Source organism: Megalops cyprinoides, chromosome 5, assembly GCF_013368585.1.
Source record: "Megalops cyprinoides isolate fMegCyp1 chromosome 5, fMegCyp1.pri, whole genome shotgun sequence".
Taxonomy (NCBI): domain Eukaryota; kingdom Metazoa; phylum Chordata; class Actinopteri; order Elopiformes; family Megalopidae; genus Megalops; species Megalops cyprinoides.
The window spans coordinates 21,775,180-21,794,197 of NC_050587.1; positions in this window are offsets into that span (position 1 = coordinate 21,775,180).

Here is a 19,018-nt window from a genome sequence, read left to right on the forward strand (position 1 = left end):
CAAACACTGTGGCAGCTCTATGCGCCCCTGTCTTCTGTGGCTCCCAATAAACACTGTGCTGGGCAGAGAGAGCATGTGGTGTTCTCATTTCCATTAGTGTGGTCAACCGAAAGGCTCGGGAACAACAGCTACTGGAAATACTGGGAGCAGAGTCTGTTCTTCTTTCATGAGTTTAATTTCAGTCATGTTCACTTTACGTTGGCAAAAATGAAGGAATAAAGCTATAAAAATGATGACAGGAGCCATTTTACAACAGCCATGGCGTGGGGGAGAGGGGTGGTTACATACAAAGCTGGTGAAAATGCAGAATCAGATCACTAAAAGTAAAAATGGATAAAAAGCAAATGGATAAATAAACAGACAAAAAATGAAAGAACAGAGGAGAGAAGAACCAAACATAAGATCACAAAATGGGGAAAATTACAGACAAGCCTACCTTAAAAGAAAATAAGCAGTGAGGTATGGAGACATCCACAAGCAGTTAAGGAGCACTTCTTGTTCTTGAAGAAAAATGGTGAACATGCTGTAGGTAAAATGGAAAAACCTAAACAGATATAATTGTCTATGAATACTTCACATACAAGATTGTTTGTACAAGAAGTTAAATTCAAGCTAATGTGCTTTGAAAGTCTGTTTAACAGACATCATTCAGGCTTTTGTGCCATCAGCACAGACATTCTGTTTATTATTATGCCATGTTATCAAGGAGTTTTATAGCTCATAGATTTATCTAATTAAGCTCCCTGGTGATACTATTAGGAGGTGACAAGGATAAGTCTTTCATTACATACTCATGACCATATCTTCCTTTTACACTCACAGATTAGATGCAGCAGAACACCCTGCATGATTTCTACTGGAGTAACAATTTAGAGAAATCCAGGAAGGCATACGAACATAGCACAGCAAGATCACATGCACGTAGTCGTCCAGAAACAATTACTGGGGTCATACCTTTTGACATGAAAATTAGACTAAATACTGTCAAATACAAATGTAAGAGACCACAAGGAGATCACCAGTGTGTCACTGAGCCAGCTTGTTTATTACATTCTTAAAGAAAAAGCTCAGAAACCATGCTGGGTAGCACAGTATAGCTCTGGCACCATTCAGTTTGAGTGTAACTCTCTTTGTTTCTGTGTAATGTTCTGCATTCTCAGGGAAAGAAGCAAGTTGCAGCATCCTGGTTTAGAAAAAAAGATATTTCTACAGAGGGTTCATGTTCCAGCTGATGAATGACAACTGAAAAGCAAATGCAACTGATCCTGCTGGGTTTGGAAGTAACGTCATATTTAAATTTAGCACTAACTTTAATCAATGGAGTGTGGATCAATCACGCAGATTGCGTTCCGAAATAAAATACAAGCTTTTTACAGTCCCCTGACATTCAAAAGCAAACTAAGACCCAGAAACATAATCCCACACAATTTACACAAAGGCTCATTTGTTTACAATATTTTACTTTAAACATAAAATAATATTTTTTTCTTGCCACTACTTTTTCTAGCTATGAAATTAATGTGACGTGTGGTAATTAGAGAACAGACACATTTAATAAGGGGTGGATGGGCTGGAAACTGTAGCAATGGACTAATGAACTCCTTAACTACAATACTCTGAAAATCCTATAATATGTAAAATCAAATTTAAAAATGTAAAAATGTCATTTAAGAATGCCCTGTCCTCCTAATGCTCAACCTTTCATTGTTAAACTTTTGAAATAAACTGTACAGGCATGAGATGCCAAAACAATCAATATCTCTGGGAAAAACTGAGAAACTAGTAAAATTAGACTAGTTCATAAATATGCCTCTTTGCACAGAACTGACAAGCTATTGAGGAGCAGTTCTGCCAAAGCAAACAGGTGTTTCACATGTGGTACAGAAGATGAGCAGCTATTCCAGATACAGAAGGCAGAAGCTTTATATTGAGGCCGTCTGTCCACTGTATACTTATTCACTAACTTCCTGCCATTTCCAACATCTCACCATTTCACACACTTGGGCAGCTGTGGTTTCACTGCCCACCATAGAACATCAACTTCACACATGAATCAAATTACAACAGATATCCATCCTGTGTAAAATTTTTGCCAAGTTGCCATGCACATTGGGTTCTTCAATTGACTATGGCCAATACTGACACTTTCTGAGGAGAGACAGGTTATGGTTACAAGTATGTTGCTCAAGGATTAAAGAGCAGTGCCCCACCTGGGAATCGAACAAACAACCTCTTGGTCATAAGCAGTGTACCTTACCACTGCTTCCCACAAATGATTGCCATCCACCTTAGTCTCCCCTGATACAGCATGTGTTCCAGTATATTCTCAGTGACCACCACACTGCCCCACATCCCTCTTCTGGGAGGGGGAACACAAAAAGACACAAGTTTTTCCTTTCCCACTCTCTGCACATGTGCACTGCTGTCCTGGTCCTATAGGAACTTCTGAGGTATACCCGTCTATAGCAAAATTCACCCATGTCAAATAAGCCCATGCTGCCCTTGTACATGTAAGAGATTACACCATTCAAACTGGAGAGTATTAATGTAGTGTAAGTCTTTCTGTTAGGTTGTTGTTGCTATCTTTCTTTCTGAAGAGGATGGGTGATAATATCCAACACAATTATTGACACTTTGTGCAGTATGCCCCAATACATTTTAGAGTTAACATGGATTAAATCATCCAGAGAAAAGAAGCTGTCTATATACTGTAACTCAGCCTGGACTCTGTCTGAAGTGACAGAAGGAGGAGGCACATTTGCTCAGATTTAATTGAGAATATAAATGTGAACAAGCTCAAAGTGGGGGTACTCAATGGTTCGCACTTAATATCCCTTGGGAAGATATTTGAAATGTAGTCCAAAATTTACACACAGAAGGAACAGAATTTTGAACTGACAGCATCAAGGTTGACAAAATATTCTACTTTCTTCACATTGTAACATTAGGTTCACTAAGTAACCCCTCTCTCTTTTGAAACATCAAGTGCTTTGAAACAAGAGGGAAATGTTCTATTTTTAAAAAAGCCTGTCTGAAAAAAAATTCTGAAGGCTAACCTCTGACGTCAATGCAGGATTCCCTTTGGCAGAGAGGTAACATATGTCCTCTGTAGACTCATCCCACAATGACGGCTCGGTCAACTCGGACTCAAACACTTCTCTGTAATAACTGCACAAGAGGAAAAATCCTCCATGCCTTAAGAGCATCACTGGAGTCTCTGTGGACCAGAGGTGGCAGGCCTTGGGCTGAGGTCCAAGCCCAGCACATCACTCTCAGCCACCCACCCTTTACCACAATGATGTCAGCTGTTTATACTGTTGGCATTGGCCAGGGAGGTCCACCAGACTCTGCTTAAAAGGGTGATTAAATAGAACAAATAAATAAGGAGATGAGCCGGAGATTTGACCTCACACTGCGACCATGAATAGCTGAGAACTTCCCGCCTTGCCTAATGTGGCACACTCCACAACCCTGGGGCAACTGTGTAAAAACTGCATATGAGGTCACTGTACAAACCCACCTTGAGTACTCATCAATGTGGCATAGTGGCCAAAGAACTACATTTGCAAACTGAGGGTTGCTGGTTCAAATCCTGAGCACAGTTCTTTGAATTGCCTCAGCACACTTTCCAGCCGTATAAAGGCATACCAAGTGAAGTACAGGCTGCTGAGTGATCTTGGAGAACGGAATCTGCGTCACAAATAAAATAAATGAAGTACTTTCTGGGAGGGTGGCCAGTCCCCACTGAAGCTCACAAAGAGCCAGGAATGGCTGTTAGTGAGTTTCAATGGGGAGCCAGGAACTCAGAATAGCAGCATTGAGAATGTTAATCTGCTGCTGTTCACCAACTTTTCTAAGCTTTGTCCCCAATGGCCTTTTCTTTAAAATACAGATAGTTGCAGAACTTTACCAGAATTTTCCCTGATCAAACACCCAGGAAAATGTGTTCAAAATGGTTTATTTGAACTTGATCAGTGTCTGCAACATTACGCAAGCAAAAAGGAAAACATGATAAAGAAAGGGTCAACAAACTTGATAAGTGCCTGCAACATCACCCAAGCAACTGACAAAAATGGTCAAGAAAGAACTTACGTAAACTTAATCATTGCCTGCAAGACTGATCAACAACATGATTCCAGGGTAGTATTTTAGTTCTAATAACTAACCAAAAGTGCATTTTTACTGTAGCAAATAGAACAAAGAATGTAGCAACTGGGGAAAAGAATGAGTTTCAACCAGAAAACAGTTTGTTTAGGAATGAAAGAGTGGTTTTATACATGTATCACTAAACAGTGATCCTCCAGTGCGAAATACGGGGGGTCTCGGGGGGGTCCGAGACCCCTTGGTTGACAGTTGAGACCCCCTGAAGGCCTCAACAGTAAAATTCTGGGGGGTCTCTGCAAAAATCTTTAAAAAATTATTTGTCATTTGCAATTGTCACTAAAAGTGTCTTTGAACCCTCAAAGCCCGACAGACGCAGCCTATGTCCAAATTCACATCCCTTGTTCGCGGTTGAATTGCTCACGAAGTATTCGTCGCTAACGATGCTAGTTGCTTGTCTATGCGCCGAGGTGTTGGCGAGAAAAATAATTTTGAATTTACATCAAATTTAATCATAGTTACAATCTGCATACAGCTCTGCGTCCATGTCCACACCCATCACTCTTGATTGAATTACTCATGAACTCGTCATTGATAGATATGGACCACATATCATAAGAAAGAGCGGAACCGGAGCTTTGTAATGATGCTAGTCACATATTTGTACATACTGAAGTAATCACGTTATGAAGACATCAAACTCCTGCAAAGTAATATCTTTACTAATTTCTTCACCCATTTTCACACTCCTGCTTCTCGGCTGAATGCGTCACGAAGTCCCTATCGCTTCACAACGTACCGCATATCAAAATAAAAAGCAGAACTTACGCTTTCCGATGATACTAGTTTTTTTATTATGAATAATCGCCATACACGGATCCATAAGTTTTGTATGTTTGTCTGACGTTACCCAAGTTGCCAGATCGTCTATGAAACACAATCTACACACACTACATAGGCTACAATTATTTATTTACTATCCCCCCACGCCACCGAAAAAAACCTCCCGTATTTTGAAACCTAAATGTTGGCAGGTATGAGTAGGGGGGACCCCCCGATTGCCACCCGGTATTTCGCACACTGCCTCCAACAGATGGGCTACTAATGACAAAAAAAATAATTTTTTGCACCCCCCCCCCCCCCCCCCCCCCCCCCCCCCCCCCCCCCCCCCCCCCCCCCCGCCTGTCAGTGTCAATCCCACTACAGATGTTATTTCAAAACCACTGTTACCACCACATATATAAAGGACTTTCAGTGCGTTATCTGTTATCTGCTACACATTCTAACAAGCTAGCAAGCTATCATATTCGTACATCCGTCCGCGGACTCTTCGTTGAGAAACGACACCACCTCCCACAAACATTTTTCGCAACACAAGCGCATTTAATGCAAGCACTCTAAATATTGTAAATTCTCAAACAGTAACACGACATTGTGGTTTTAGATGTTTATCTGCGCTACAGTCCTCTCCTGTTGCTTTAACCTTATCACAACGGCACGTTGTCTTTCAACAACCTTTTTCATTAACTTCAGTAACCGCTGAGCTGGTGCGGGTATATCCATATCATGTCATACCTAATTCAGGGAAAAGGCAACAAACGTTTTTCTGGGCACTACCACCCCCACACCCTCAAAAACAATAGCTCTGGTGAAAACCCTATCATTATCAGCAATCAAGACTGGTGCTCAGATCTTTTTTTGCTGGCGAGAACCTGCTCATTTGAGCCTACCTAATATTAAAATGGACATTTGTGTAAGAAAATTACATTTACATTTGTGTAACACAAAGTGTGCAATTAATTCAGTCCGCGCAACACATTTGACCCAAACTATTGCTGACTTCTGAATTATTTACTGGAGCTGGATCTTATCTGAAACTTACTTGGAACACTAGGCAGGTTATAAATCATAAACCCCCATTTATGTTTGAAAGTACACTCATCTGTCATTGTCCCATTGTAAATTAACTATATTAGGAAATGCAATACTAAGCTGTGTTTTCCCAGCTGAAGATACTTCAGAGATATTCTTTCAGACAGTGTAGTGCACTGCCCCTTTTTTTCCTTAGCAGGACCTGCAACTAATACTCAACGGATAGTTAGAAAAAAACTACACCATATCAGGAAAACTCAGATTTTATGCTGCTGTAAAAACCCCATCATGATGTGGTTAAAATACACTGTAAACATATATATTACCACCATGAATAGTAATGTTCTTCAGTTTTCGGAGACAAAGGGCACATGGCCTAATTATTTTATAGAGAGCAGTTAAATGCTCCAGTCAGACAGTCTGTGATGGAATTGCCCCTGGCTTGGAATGCTGACAGCGCCAGGGAGTGTTGTTAGTGGCAGGTCTTTTGTGTTCTTCTGTTTGTCGTATCGTAACCCGTTTGTAAGGGGGAGAAGGCTGTCACAAATTGGGGTCCCCTTCTCTGCCTATGCGGCATAAAGTGTCAAAGCAGAGGCTGGGGCCCCTTGCTGCTTTACTACTTAAACTAGACTCGTCAAATTGGTCTCAATGTGTCCTAAGTCGCATACTACGCACAGGCTTCTCAGTTCACTGAGAATAAAGGTAGAGCATGTGTGGCAATCAATGCCTTTGAATTCATAAGGATTTCTTGTATTTCTCAGGTGTAGGATGATGATTGGTCAGTGTGTCCTGATTTGTTGATTTTCTGGTAGACAGAAAGAAACACAGCATTTGTCCTGCTACTATTTATTGACTATCCTTGACTGACACCAAATGAGGACGTAAACAAGGTCTTTGATTACAGGCAGATGTGCTTCCTCCAGGCTAATTTAGAATGGGTCTGAGTCTTTGGTTTTCTGAATGAATTTGAAAAACACAGTAGAAAAAGGTAGAAAGTAGAAAAGGCTCTTAAACATCTGCAGTCCATATCACTGTCTTTGTTTGTTGTGTAATGGAACTGTTCTGTGTCTTGGAGAACTATCAATCCATATTGAGAGTTCAGTGCAGGTCTTATTCAACCAATGTGTGTATTAACCTTAAATTCTTCTCACTTAGCATACCTCGTTAAATAAAGGTTCAATAAATACATACTGAAATAAATGGTTGACTTTCAATCCATTTACTTTACCACTGTTTACCACTAACATGTCCCTTTCCCACAGTTCAAGGAATGGAAGAATATTTTTTGACTGCACAACATATTTTTTTCCCCAAAATACCAACACCTGTATGTAGAAACATCAAATCACTTACACAATGGTTAAGTTCCAACATTCACTACAATCATTTTTAAATCATATATATTTGCTGCTGTAGGGTCATAGGTGATGTCCTAGTCATTCAATAACAGGAAAGAAAACATTAATCGTCTGTCCCATTCTATGGTTTCAATCTATTTACCATAGTGGGGAACAATCGGCCATTATTTCAATGCATCCCACAGAGAGAGCAGTAAAACATGGGACTGCAGGCACACTCCAGCCAGCTGGCCCCTTGCTGGCAGTGCCCCCTTACCCCCCGTCTCCGCGCACAAAGACCTGGGTCAGGAAGGGTCAGAGCCACTGGTGACATCTGCTAATTGTCCTGGTGGGCCGGCCTTATCTCACTCCTGTGCTCAGAGTGGCACAGCGGGATAGCTGCCTTGGACCGAGCTGGCAGCTGACAAAGAGATCTACAGCACAGGAGTTATGTGGTCATTTATTGTGCTGCCCCCACCTAAGCCCCCCCACCCACAGCACACACACACACCATATTATTAAAACACACTCCACTCAAGAGCACCCCTCAGGCCCATAATTAACACACAAACACACTCACACCTTTCCTCTGAGCAATCACAAGTACAGTACATGATTGAGCGCTGTCTGTCGTTAACCAGTTATGAAAAGCTCAGTTCTTATGTTCACTTATTCTGTCACATGTTGCTTTCTGAAATGCATCAGTGTTGAGATGACGCTCTTTAGCTGCCTCACGAAGCCACAGCATCCAGTATACTGCTGTCTGTTTGCTTGACTGCAACACTAATAACACTGATACAAGTTCATACAAAGCCAACTTATTTCTCTAAACTATGGCCAGCTGTGAGTATGTCCACTATTTACCCTTGGACAAATTTAATGTACAGCCTGTGCATTACAAAGTTGTATAAGATAGAAGATTATGATTACTTTTTATCTATTCATATTATATTATTATCTATTCATATTATATTATTGTCATATTATATTATTATAATATCATTCATTCATATTCATCACTCCACATCTGGGTATCATTACCCACCAGGGCATTGCTGTAATTTCCTAGACTGAAACCTTGCACTTTGCACTTTAAGTCTGGAATCTCAAGGAGAACTGCTGCTATCATTGAACAATTCTGCTGCTGTGACTACTACTCTGTTCACTTGTACTCATATTTATATATTTATTTACCTATTTAATTTTTTGGTGTGTTATTGTGTGCTTCCAGTTTTTTATTGTTTTCCTGATATTGTTATTATTACTATTCCGAACCGGGACCTGACTACCTCATTTCATTCCCTGTCATGCACAACATGTCCTTGAATGACAATAAAACATTCTTATCCTTATCCTTAAATCCAACACTTTAAACGAAATATAACAGATATTTGGTGTGGGGGAGATAATTTTAGAGCTGGATGCAACCGACATCCTCACTTAACTTGCTTTTAAATTCGCACTTACTATTTTTCTTTACAAACACATTTTCAGGGGTCACCAAAATTAATTTAAAAATGTTACCTGTGAGTCCAGGTTAAAGACTGATTGAAGCTAGGCCTTAATCTTGAAGTGAAAAAAGCCAAGGGTCGCTGTGGAAACTTTAAATGTATTCCTGATTTCCTGCTTTAATGGTCTAGAAGGGTTATGGTGCACTTAACATTAATATTATATAGGTTTTCTATTAAAACTGAATGCAATATACAATTACTTCAAAAGCCTCGGCGGTATTTAGTTAAAACACAATCAATAAAACACAAATGTCTCTATTCAAATGCGAATACTGGTAAACAACCGGCGCTTTCTCTCTTATCGAATGCCCATTGAGAAGAGTCGATCAGATTAACATCACAACCTAAATTCACGTGTCCCACCACCGTAAAATCACAGAATTGCAAATAATGACACGGTTCTGAACAAAAAACTACACGATTCTAAAGAAAAGGGCACATTTTAACCAGATGCCCTGCAATAAATAACCAAGCATTTACTTCGCCAACTGTGAGGATGCATTAGCATTTTAAAGTGCGGATGCGGGGGTTCCACAAAACTGTAGCAGAACCTGCTCTAGGTTATGCATTTGCGAAGGAAGGGAAGGCCTAACATGGGGCTAGTTGTCTGAAATGGGTTTATTGTCTTGTACTCGCCTTTGTTCATGTGTCATTGTGAAGCTTTTAAAAATGTTAATTTTATAAGCGTGAGCGTCGTGTGCTGGTCGGGTATAAATGGTGTCACTATCGCGTGTGCCACACATGCTCCAAGAGGACGCGCTCTCAAACCAGGAATCTCTGTTCTCCTTAAGATTTCATTACACAGTATCATCTGTATTAATTTTTAAACGCAACTTTTATTAATTTATCTATCTATCTATTTACTTTTTCCTCAAACAATTTCTACCATGGAGCCCGAAAAGTTGCCACCGACTACAAAAACCTCCTTTTCCATCGCTGACATTTTAGACCCCACTAAATTTAATGGAAGGCAAAACGTTAAAGATCGTTGTTCCGTTCCTTACGAAGATGACACTGCGCACAAAAGCGAAGGTAAGGGACTGCTTTATTGAAGTTTGTGCGTGTGTGTGTGTCTGTGTGTGAAAGTATACATCTGTACATGACAGTAAAAACTGTTCAAAGCGTAAATGTGACAGTCAGTTAAAAAAAAAAAATGTGTAATTAAAATATGGGTAGCAAATTCAAACTTTAAAAGCCATGGGCCATTACATTGCATGGGTAACAGCTCTCGCAGGATTTAAAATGCAGATTCGCTCCATCCTTTCCAATAGTATATTTGTACGATATGTGTTTTATTTCTCAGAAAGATCAAATTCACACCCATACTGTAACGGGAACGCTCATTGTAAAATAATATATATACCACAAGAGGGCGGTCTCCACCAGCTTAAAACAGCACAGCTACGTCGCTGACATTAATCACAAATCTGCTTTCTGTTACAAAAAAGCTGAATATAATATAACGATCACAATCTTTTCCACCTTGATTACTGCAATGTGCCCAGTAAAAGCTCACTAAAAGATCTGGAAGAAAATACAACTACAGTAGAAGGACTTGTGCATTTTTTACATTAGCAACACGTGTTGTGTTTTTTTTCTGCTATGATACTTAATTCTTATTACTTTAGTAAAACATAATTTATTCGATAAGGGATAAGAAGACATGTTTGGCTGCATGGGACTTAGCTATGCTCCCTCTTTTAGATGCTGTAGAGGCTCGACATGGAAGAGGAGAAATAACGCACGCCACACCTGACGACATCGCAGCGGAGAGTTTGAACGCATCTGACAAAGCGGACGCTGCACGCGAAAAGAGCCCCCAATGCCAAAACACAGGCAAGTCGAGGTCCAAATCGAGGCGAATCCGGACAGCATTCACACTGGAGCAGCTGCGCGTTTTGGAGCACAGCTTCCGCACCAGTCATTACCTGTCCGTGATGGAGCGCTACGGTATCGCTACGGCCCTCCGTCTGTCAGAAACGCAGGTGAAGATCTGGTTTCAGAATCGCCGCACTAAATGGAAGAAGGAACGCGAGGGCAAGACGGGTGCCGATCAGTATCAAAATGGACACATGTACCCCTCTCCCGAGGGCTTGTCGTGCGCTCCTCCGCTACCGTTCTACAGGACACTTCCTTTCTGCCCGCAACCAACGTTTCTGCCTTCCTCGTTTAATTGCCATCGATTTTAACATTGTCGCAATGTCCAGTCCCCACCGCAACTACCTGTATTACACACAGGCAGCATTTGTTTTTGAAGTCTCCATGGTTTCATTCGAGCTCTAATGTATTAAGCAATGAGTTTGGGTGGACGACTGACATGGAAATGATTTGGAATCAAATACTGTAAAACAGAAGTTACTTTCCATTCACTTTGCTGTCCAATTAAATGGAATTTAATTTCCATTCCACTTTTTAGCCAAAGAAGCATGAATTGTATGAATTCCTCCAGATTTGCCTTAAAACATATTTGTATATTTTCAGATTAATATAATTTTTATAATGAATTAATTACGGCTAATGATGAGATTAGGATGTTATTTATGACATTAATTTTATTGAATGGGAGAAAAAAAATTACTCATACACCTGATTGACAGGCCTTGTGAGAACAAGAATTTCCTGGTCCAAATTCAGACTGTCTATTCATGATGTCATAAAATATAAAAAAATCTGATTTCACTTTAGATCAGAATTATGTGAAATAAAGTCACGAATATTTTTGTATCAAATACTGTACTTTTTGACAAATAAACATTTGCTAAAATGATTCCATTTGCTTTTATGATTGACAAATTGAAGAATAAAAAATAAAAAACAGTGATACTAGGTTATGGTGCAAGACTTAGTCCTGGGGTCCTGCGGCACTAGTGGGCCCTTCCAAAGTAGGGTAGCACAATTCAATACAATTCCATACAAGAGTTTGAGTAAAGGGGGGGGGGGGGGGGGGGGGAAGATTAAGGAAGAGGAATCCTAAGTAGAAATTACATTCACAGAAGAATTTGAGTGTTATAAACACAATTCTATATATGGTGCACATAAGACTTTACTCCCCTTTATTTTTGCCCCCTTCCATTGATTAAAATATTTTTTTCTTGATGAGCCACAGTACCAGGCATTGTTTCAGTTGCTATAATTAAAGTACAACATGTGTATTAGTGCTTGGTTCAGACCAGGGAACCATTGCCCTTGCACCTTATTACAGTATACAATAGCTTAGGTACTTTGAGTGCAATCGGCAAAGTATGGATGTATGTAGATTAATTTCTCTGCATAAAGAGAAGCAAAAGAAATCACTTCCAGATTGTCAGCCCCTTTGAAAACAGGAAGAGCCTTTGTTCTTGTGCTTGGAAAAAGCACATATGTCATAATTGCTTTCATTGAATCCAGAAAGACTGGATGAATATCGAGAGTGTGAGTGTGGAACAGAATGGGTCTGAAGTCAATGCTACATAATCTTATAACACCAATATGTGCAAATGTAGCTAAATATCAAATGACTACTGTAATCAATGCTGAGTTTAAGATAAACTTCCACTCTGTACACATTTATGTGATATACGATGCAAATGAGTACCAGTTGTTTTGACATTTTGGAATGGGCTGCTAGCCAGAAATTATGATCTTGATAATGACCAGAAGATGGTTGAAAGAACATTTAAATGTGCCTGCCACTCTTTATCTTAAAATGACCACATTCCTCCTGTCCTTCTATTCTGTTCTGTTTGAGTAATTTTTACAGAATTTATTATCATCCCAGTTTCAGGCCTCTGGTATCACATCAAACAAAAAGCAGCTGTAAACACAAATGATTCATTTTTCCTGATGCAGACAAAAACTACAACCTTCCAAACACACCCGCAAACAAAACAAGATCTACTTTTAAAAGCTTACACAAATTTCCTCTCTGTAAGGTTCATTGTATTTCACTTACACTGCATAACCTCTGGCATCCACTCCTGAAGTGTCTGGCCAAGAAAGTCTGAAATTCTGGTTATCGTATCCGGCTGTGACCATTTGCAGATTTAAGACAGGTTGTGTGCACATGCCTCACCATCAGTTTAATCTTTCTAGAAAGCTGGGGAAATATATTTTCTTCTTCCCCTCTTTGTGTACATCCCTATATAAAACGTATAGATCTGACCATTTACACTCAGCTAATGTGAGTGTAGTGTATTCACTATGCACTGTATTGGGACGCAAGTTGCGTGACCTGACATTTGTTTGATTTAAAACAAGACAATGCAGACACATGAGACTGAGTTGTCATGCCTCAAGTAGTTTTATATCCAAAGAGTCATCAGCCAATAAGAAAATGCATAATGCAACACAACACAATGCATTGGCATTCACACAATAGTCACATAAGAGCCCACACATGAGTGCATTCACAAGCTTGTGTGCAGTCATTTCAATATTTACACATGAGCTGAGGAAGCTGATCCAGACAGGCTGTGAAATTTGTGCCACAAGTGGAGCCAAATAAATATTTTACTGGATGCAGGCCATATTGTGTATAATAAAATACAATTTAATGCTACCATTAAAAAATTACCCACATGTGGTTTGACACACCTCTATAAAAGTAAATTATTACATCTGACACAAGGCAATGTTGGCTGTATGAATTGCTCAAATATATCCAACAGACATTTAAAATGTAAGGATACAATGAAAAACAACTTCAAATGTAAATATCCATCTTTATTAGCTGTGAAAATACGAGTCTGTTTTGGACAGTCAGTCACTGGACCATTCATAATTCAAGGCAACAGCATTAGAGAGCAGAAGTCTACCAATTTTAAACCAGTCACTATCCGAGAAGGGATGTATAAATGGCTTTGATACAATTTTTATGAAGTGTTTTCTTTTACAATAAACCACAATGCACAATTTGAGTCCTGTTATTGTCACATGCATTACACACAAAGCAAAGCAGGTCCTACAAGATGCTGTTGACACTTTGGAGCATGGTGCGCAGTTGATATCCTGTACAGCCAAAGGACTTTCATAACCATGTGCCATTAATGTGCCATTACATTAGAAAAAAGAAAAAGGCATACATTCCTGGAGTATTATGTTATTTAATAAAGACCAATATCTCAAGATAGATATTTTTAACTGATGTCAAAATGGTATCAGACCCTTTTTACATTGTAATCTCTTACCCGTACTTGATTTAAGCTTGCTGGACTTTCACTCTCACTTATCTCATGCCCTGTGCATTTAGACACTCGCTTATCTCACTTATCCCTATGTCCTGTGATAGACATTTGGGGAAAGCCAGCAACAATGTGCATTAGAAAGAAATCTGTAGGAAATCTTATCCAGAGACTGAGCTCTGCTTGTGTCTTCCCAGAACATTCCAAAGAGGTCAATGTATCTGTGTCTTGTGGTGAGGTGAGACGGTGGGACCGGGAGTGGATTTACTGTACACTCATTGCTGTGGATTCTCATTGATGACGCATTACTCTCTGCAAACTGCATATTGCAAATGATTCCTCAGAGAATAGACACCTTGATTTGCTAACCCCTTCATCTCCACCTGGAGCCCCCCACAAGAGATCTCATGAAATACAACGATAGGGCAGGGATCTGTGGGACAGTGCTTATTTGTGGAGAGATCTCAAGAAAGCCTTTCAAGACCTCCAGTAAGGAAAAACAAATTCATTGATAACATGAATGATGAACTTTATTTCAGAAAAACTGAGAGTCATATTTATTCATACCCCACTCTTTTGTATTTTACACCTCCCCCTGTGGCATGGATTATACTGACAAGACACATCCTATAGTATTTCAGCTTCTGGGGCTTCCGAGGGGGCATTATGGACCATTCCTCTGGGCAGAGGGGGTGGTTAGACCGCACCATGGATGGAGAGTAGACTAATGCTGACATGCAGCTGTTTGCTCAAATGGGACCAAAGGGAGCAGCAAGGCCATCACTGTCCTTGAAATTTTGGCACCATGCCCACCAGTGTCTTTCCTCCCCAGAGCAGTTAAACATGTTCACTGTATTAACCAACCTATGAACCTATGCTCAAAACTGCTTAAACCTGATGGTCTGGAAAAAAGGGATGACAAGGTTGCAACAGCAGGAAAATAGGACTAAAGGTGAGGTCTGAGATTACATATTTGTATTTGATTTTATTTGGCTGTGTGAGACCCACATGAGACCCTCTCGTATTATGAAAAAGCTCACAAGATGGATACATAGTTTGCCAAGATAGAGAGCAGGCCTACTACAGAATGAGCTCAGCTGTGGACATGGACATGAAACTTGCTTTTTTTCTACAATGGACCTGTGTTTTTTAGATTCACTTTGAAATGAAATACTGACATTCATGCTGAATTAGCCTAGAGGAAGCACAGCTGTATGCAATCAAACATCTGGTTTGCATCCTCTGGAGGTGTCAGTCAAGGATAGCCAAAAAATAGTATCAGAACAGATGCGGCATTGCTTGTTAACCTCCAGGAAATAAAATTTTGCCTGTCAGCATAGCAGCATGCACTGTCCAATCACTGTTCTACTCCTGTAAGTAAAGGCGGGCCAACTGAACCCAATATACACACACACACACACACACACACACTAATGCCCTTGGTGTTTTGATCAAAACCACCAGTCATACTTCAAAGTATTAGAGAAAGAAAAGGGATTTTTGTTTCTCTTAGCAAAATGGTAAGCAAACACAGACCTATGTCCACATGCAGAGAGCTTATCCTCTCAGTGACCAAAGTTTGGCTCTTTAAAGATGTGTATGTGTTGCTTGAAAGAGTTTTTATTATGTTATTTTACTATTGCCTTCCCAGAAATGATTGCTGTAGTTGGATGGGAGTTAGAATTCCTCCTCAGAACTTTGGCTGTTTTAAATGTTACAGTCAAACATCACTAAAAACACATTTTCAGACTTTTCATGCACTGTGCCTTAGGCAATATTCAGCTCAAAAAGTACTCTTTTACACTAAAATGCAGGAATGCTCTAATGAAAAACATGATTAATTTAATATCACAACATGAAATATTCCACCAATATCTATTTCTATGCTTAGTTCTACAATTTGTGCCAGAGTATGACTCTTTAAATGAATGTTTTCCATGGGAGAGCACTTCATTATATTTGTTTATGTTCCAGCTGAGTTCTCAATTAACTAGGTTTCATGTAGCAGTTAATTGAATTCTTATGTTTATTTTATGTCTTTGCTGTAATTTATTTGTGAATGAAATACACATAAAGATATAATCAGGTATTGTTTGTGCTAATGTAAAGAAAAAACTATTTATCACATTTAGTTAATATTTATTGCTGTGAACAATGTTGGGCAGCTGTCTCAAGTTTAATTTTTTGTTCATTTTATTGTTCCTGGCCCTTCTGAAGAACTAATTACTTAAAGTTGAATTGAACTCCATGAAGTTGAATACTTGTCTCAATGCTGAATATTTGTCCTGGCTAATACTATATGTTTCAAGTGCAAGCATGCAGACACACCTTGACTTGTATGCTTCTGTTTGACCAAACATGCAACCAAGAACCCATACGTACAATGAAAAACTAGCAGCAGTTTCTTGTTATGTGATGTCAAATCCACATTAGCAGCAGCTCAGTCAAACCTTATTAATCAAGAGCTCAGTGGGAAAGAAAACCAGATAACACAGTGGATCCCCAGGACCAGGTTAGGGAAACACTGCTTTTAACTTATAAACTAACGTCAAGTACAATGTCTCCTGTTCATGTTGAGTGCTGACATGAGAGAAGAGCATTGGTTCCAAATGCACCTGACTCCTAGAGCCTAGAGGCAAGGGCAACCCTTTTCAATACCCCCTCTCTGTGGTTAGTCTCCGTCTCTCCCAGCCAAAGTCACGGTATAGTCAGATCCCCCTCTCATTATTGTGCACTGCCTGGAAGGCATGCTAATGAGGGGGAAACATCAATGAAGTTTTCAATGTTGCATACCTGGGAGGGAGGCCAAAAACACACCCCCTAAAGAAAGGAGGAAAGCCAAAAATAAATCCCATCAAGGAAGAGATGAGATGATTTAACAAAGTCTGCCTCCATTTGTGCCCAGAGAGCCTTCTGGTACAAAATTTCTCTCCCTCCCTCCATCCCTCCCTCTCTCTGTTTCTCCCTTTCCCTCCAATCCTGATCTCATTTACCCTCCCCCCTGACCCCCAGCCAGTGGCAAAACAGCAGTGGTGACTGCTCCCAGATCAGGTGAGAACCTGTTCTGAATAAATTAAAGGAGAGTGAGAAGCCTTTCTGATGCAGCACCACAGTGACAGCAGATGAGGTATAGGAACTTTACTGACTTTAATATTAATTCTGTCAGCTTTCCTTACAGTCCCTGTTGATCCAGCTGTTATTGCCCTGCACTTTCAGATGAGGTCCCTGGAGGGGTTGTTGACATTTGGACCCTTCCTAAAACTAGGCCAGAGGCACAGTGTACTGCAAAATGTTTTTACGAGATTATTCAGAGAAGGCAGTGTATGACATAAAGAGGACAAAGTGGGGCGAGTTTGATATTAAACATGGCTCATTGGTGTGCTGTGAGGACAACATGTGTGTTAAACCAGGCTCCGCGCCAGAAGAAAATACAGAGGGGTGCAATTGCAATCCATGGGGACACACAAGTCATAAATACTATGTAGACATTGGGATATAAGGAGAAAAGCGGGTGCACTGAGGTCTGCCTGGGGGGTGCAACACACCCCTAAGCATCCCTGAGATGTACACCTGGCTGCTGGCCTTCCAGTGCAAGTGTGGACCATCACCTCCATAAATAACTTGGATCTTAGATTGGTCTCTGAGATTCTGACCTTCCATATGAACATAATGTAACAACGAGGGTCACATGACTGTAGTGGCATATGCCTCAAGCTTAAATCCATCACAGCAGTGAAACTATTGCTACAAAATGTGTTTTTTTTCTGTTGATGGGGAATTTCAGATTCAGATCAAATTATGTTTCTCTTTATTTCCATACTGAACTAAGCTCATGCTGTCTGTGTACTGTGCTGCCAATCTTTCCTGCCCCATTTCACAGTACCTTTATGATGACTGGCATATTTTCCAGTTTTATATCTTTAGGGTAAAACAAGTTGTGCTCCCTCTCCACTCCTCCACAAAAGGGGCCTCAGGTAAACAGACTGGTCTGCTCCATATTCTGAGACTCCACCCCCTTTCTGAAAGGTGTCTGTGTATATTCTCAGCATCTAGCCTGTTAAAGCCACTTGTCATTCTGCAGACATGCAGCTTAAAGCTGTAGGACTGCAGGAGCTGTGGTGACCTGTAACTGTTGCCATTTGGTTGCCGCTAGGAAGGACTCCAATCTAAGGACCAAGCCATATTCTGTAAGCTGTTATATTCTGTCAATGTTTCCCTGTAGAGCCATAAACATTGAGAGGGCTATGTAATAAGGAAGATGAAATGCAAAAGAAAGACTCTTTTATCCCGCCCAACCAATCCCGCAGAGAAGGCCACGCCTGGCTTAACGACAGAGGCAAAGCACTCACCGCGCTTTGACCACCCTTTAAAAGTTTTAGCCCCTTTTCAAGACGTCTTCTGCACTGCTTTTTAAGTCACGTCGTGTCCAGACACGCCTGAGCCTGTTAGCACCTCACCCCTTCTGTTCATGTTTGATTCACCTCATGTCCTCTGTTAAATGCTGTCCCCCTGAAACAGAGGTGCAGAAACAGTGTGCTGTAAATATGTAATTGCTGTATTTAGTTACACAGAGTCTGAGAAGATCACAGTTCTTTGTGTCTTTGTAGGAGAAGAAGAATGGCAGAGGAATGGAGGGCCAGTTTTATTACATGTGGCAGCTTTCAGTAGCACTGTATAGCCCTTTGAGAACCACTTGCTTATTTTGCTTGGAAATTTATTGTTACATATCCTTGACCTTCACTGAAGGACAGAGGACAGAAGGAAATGCTAGGCCCCCACAATATAGGGAGGACCAGCACAGTACCTGCCAGGAGTGAGAGTGATGAGAGAGAAAACAAACAGATCAAATACGTCAAAAAAGTCTCTCTCTTTCCCTTTCTCTCATTTTTGCCAGTAAAGAAGGGATTCTTTTTTTTCAGTGTAATTCTGGCCCTCTTTGAATGTGATGCAGGGCAATTCTGGAGGTCTTTGCTCTGTCTGTACTGCTTACACATTATTCATGCACAGCAAGACTTTTCTTGGTGGATTTACATGAAGT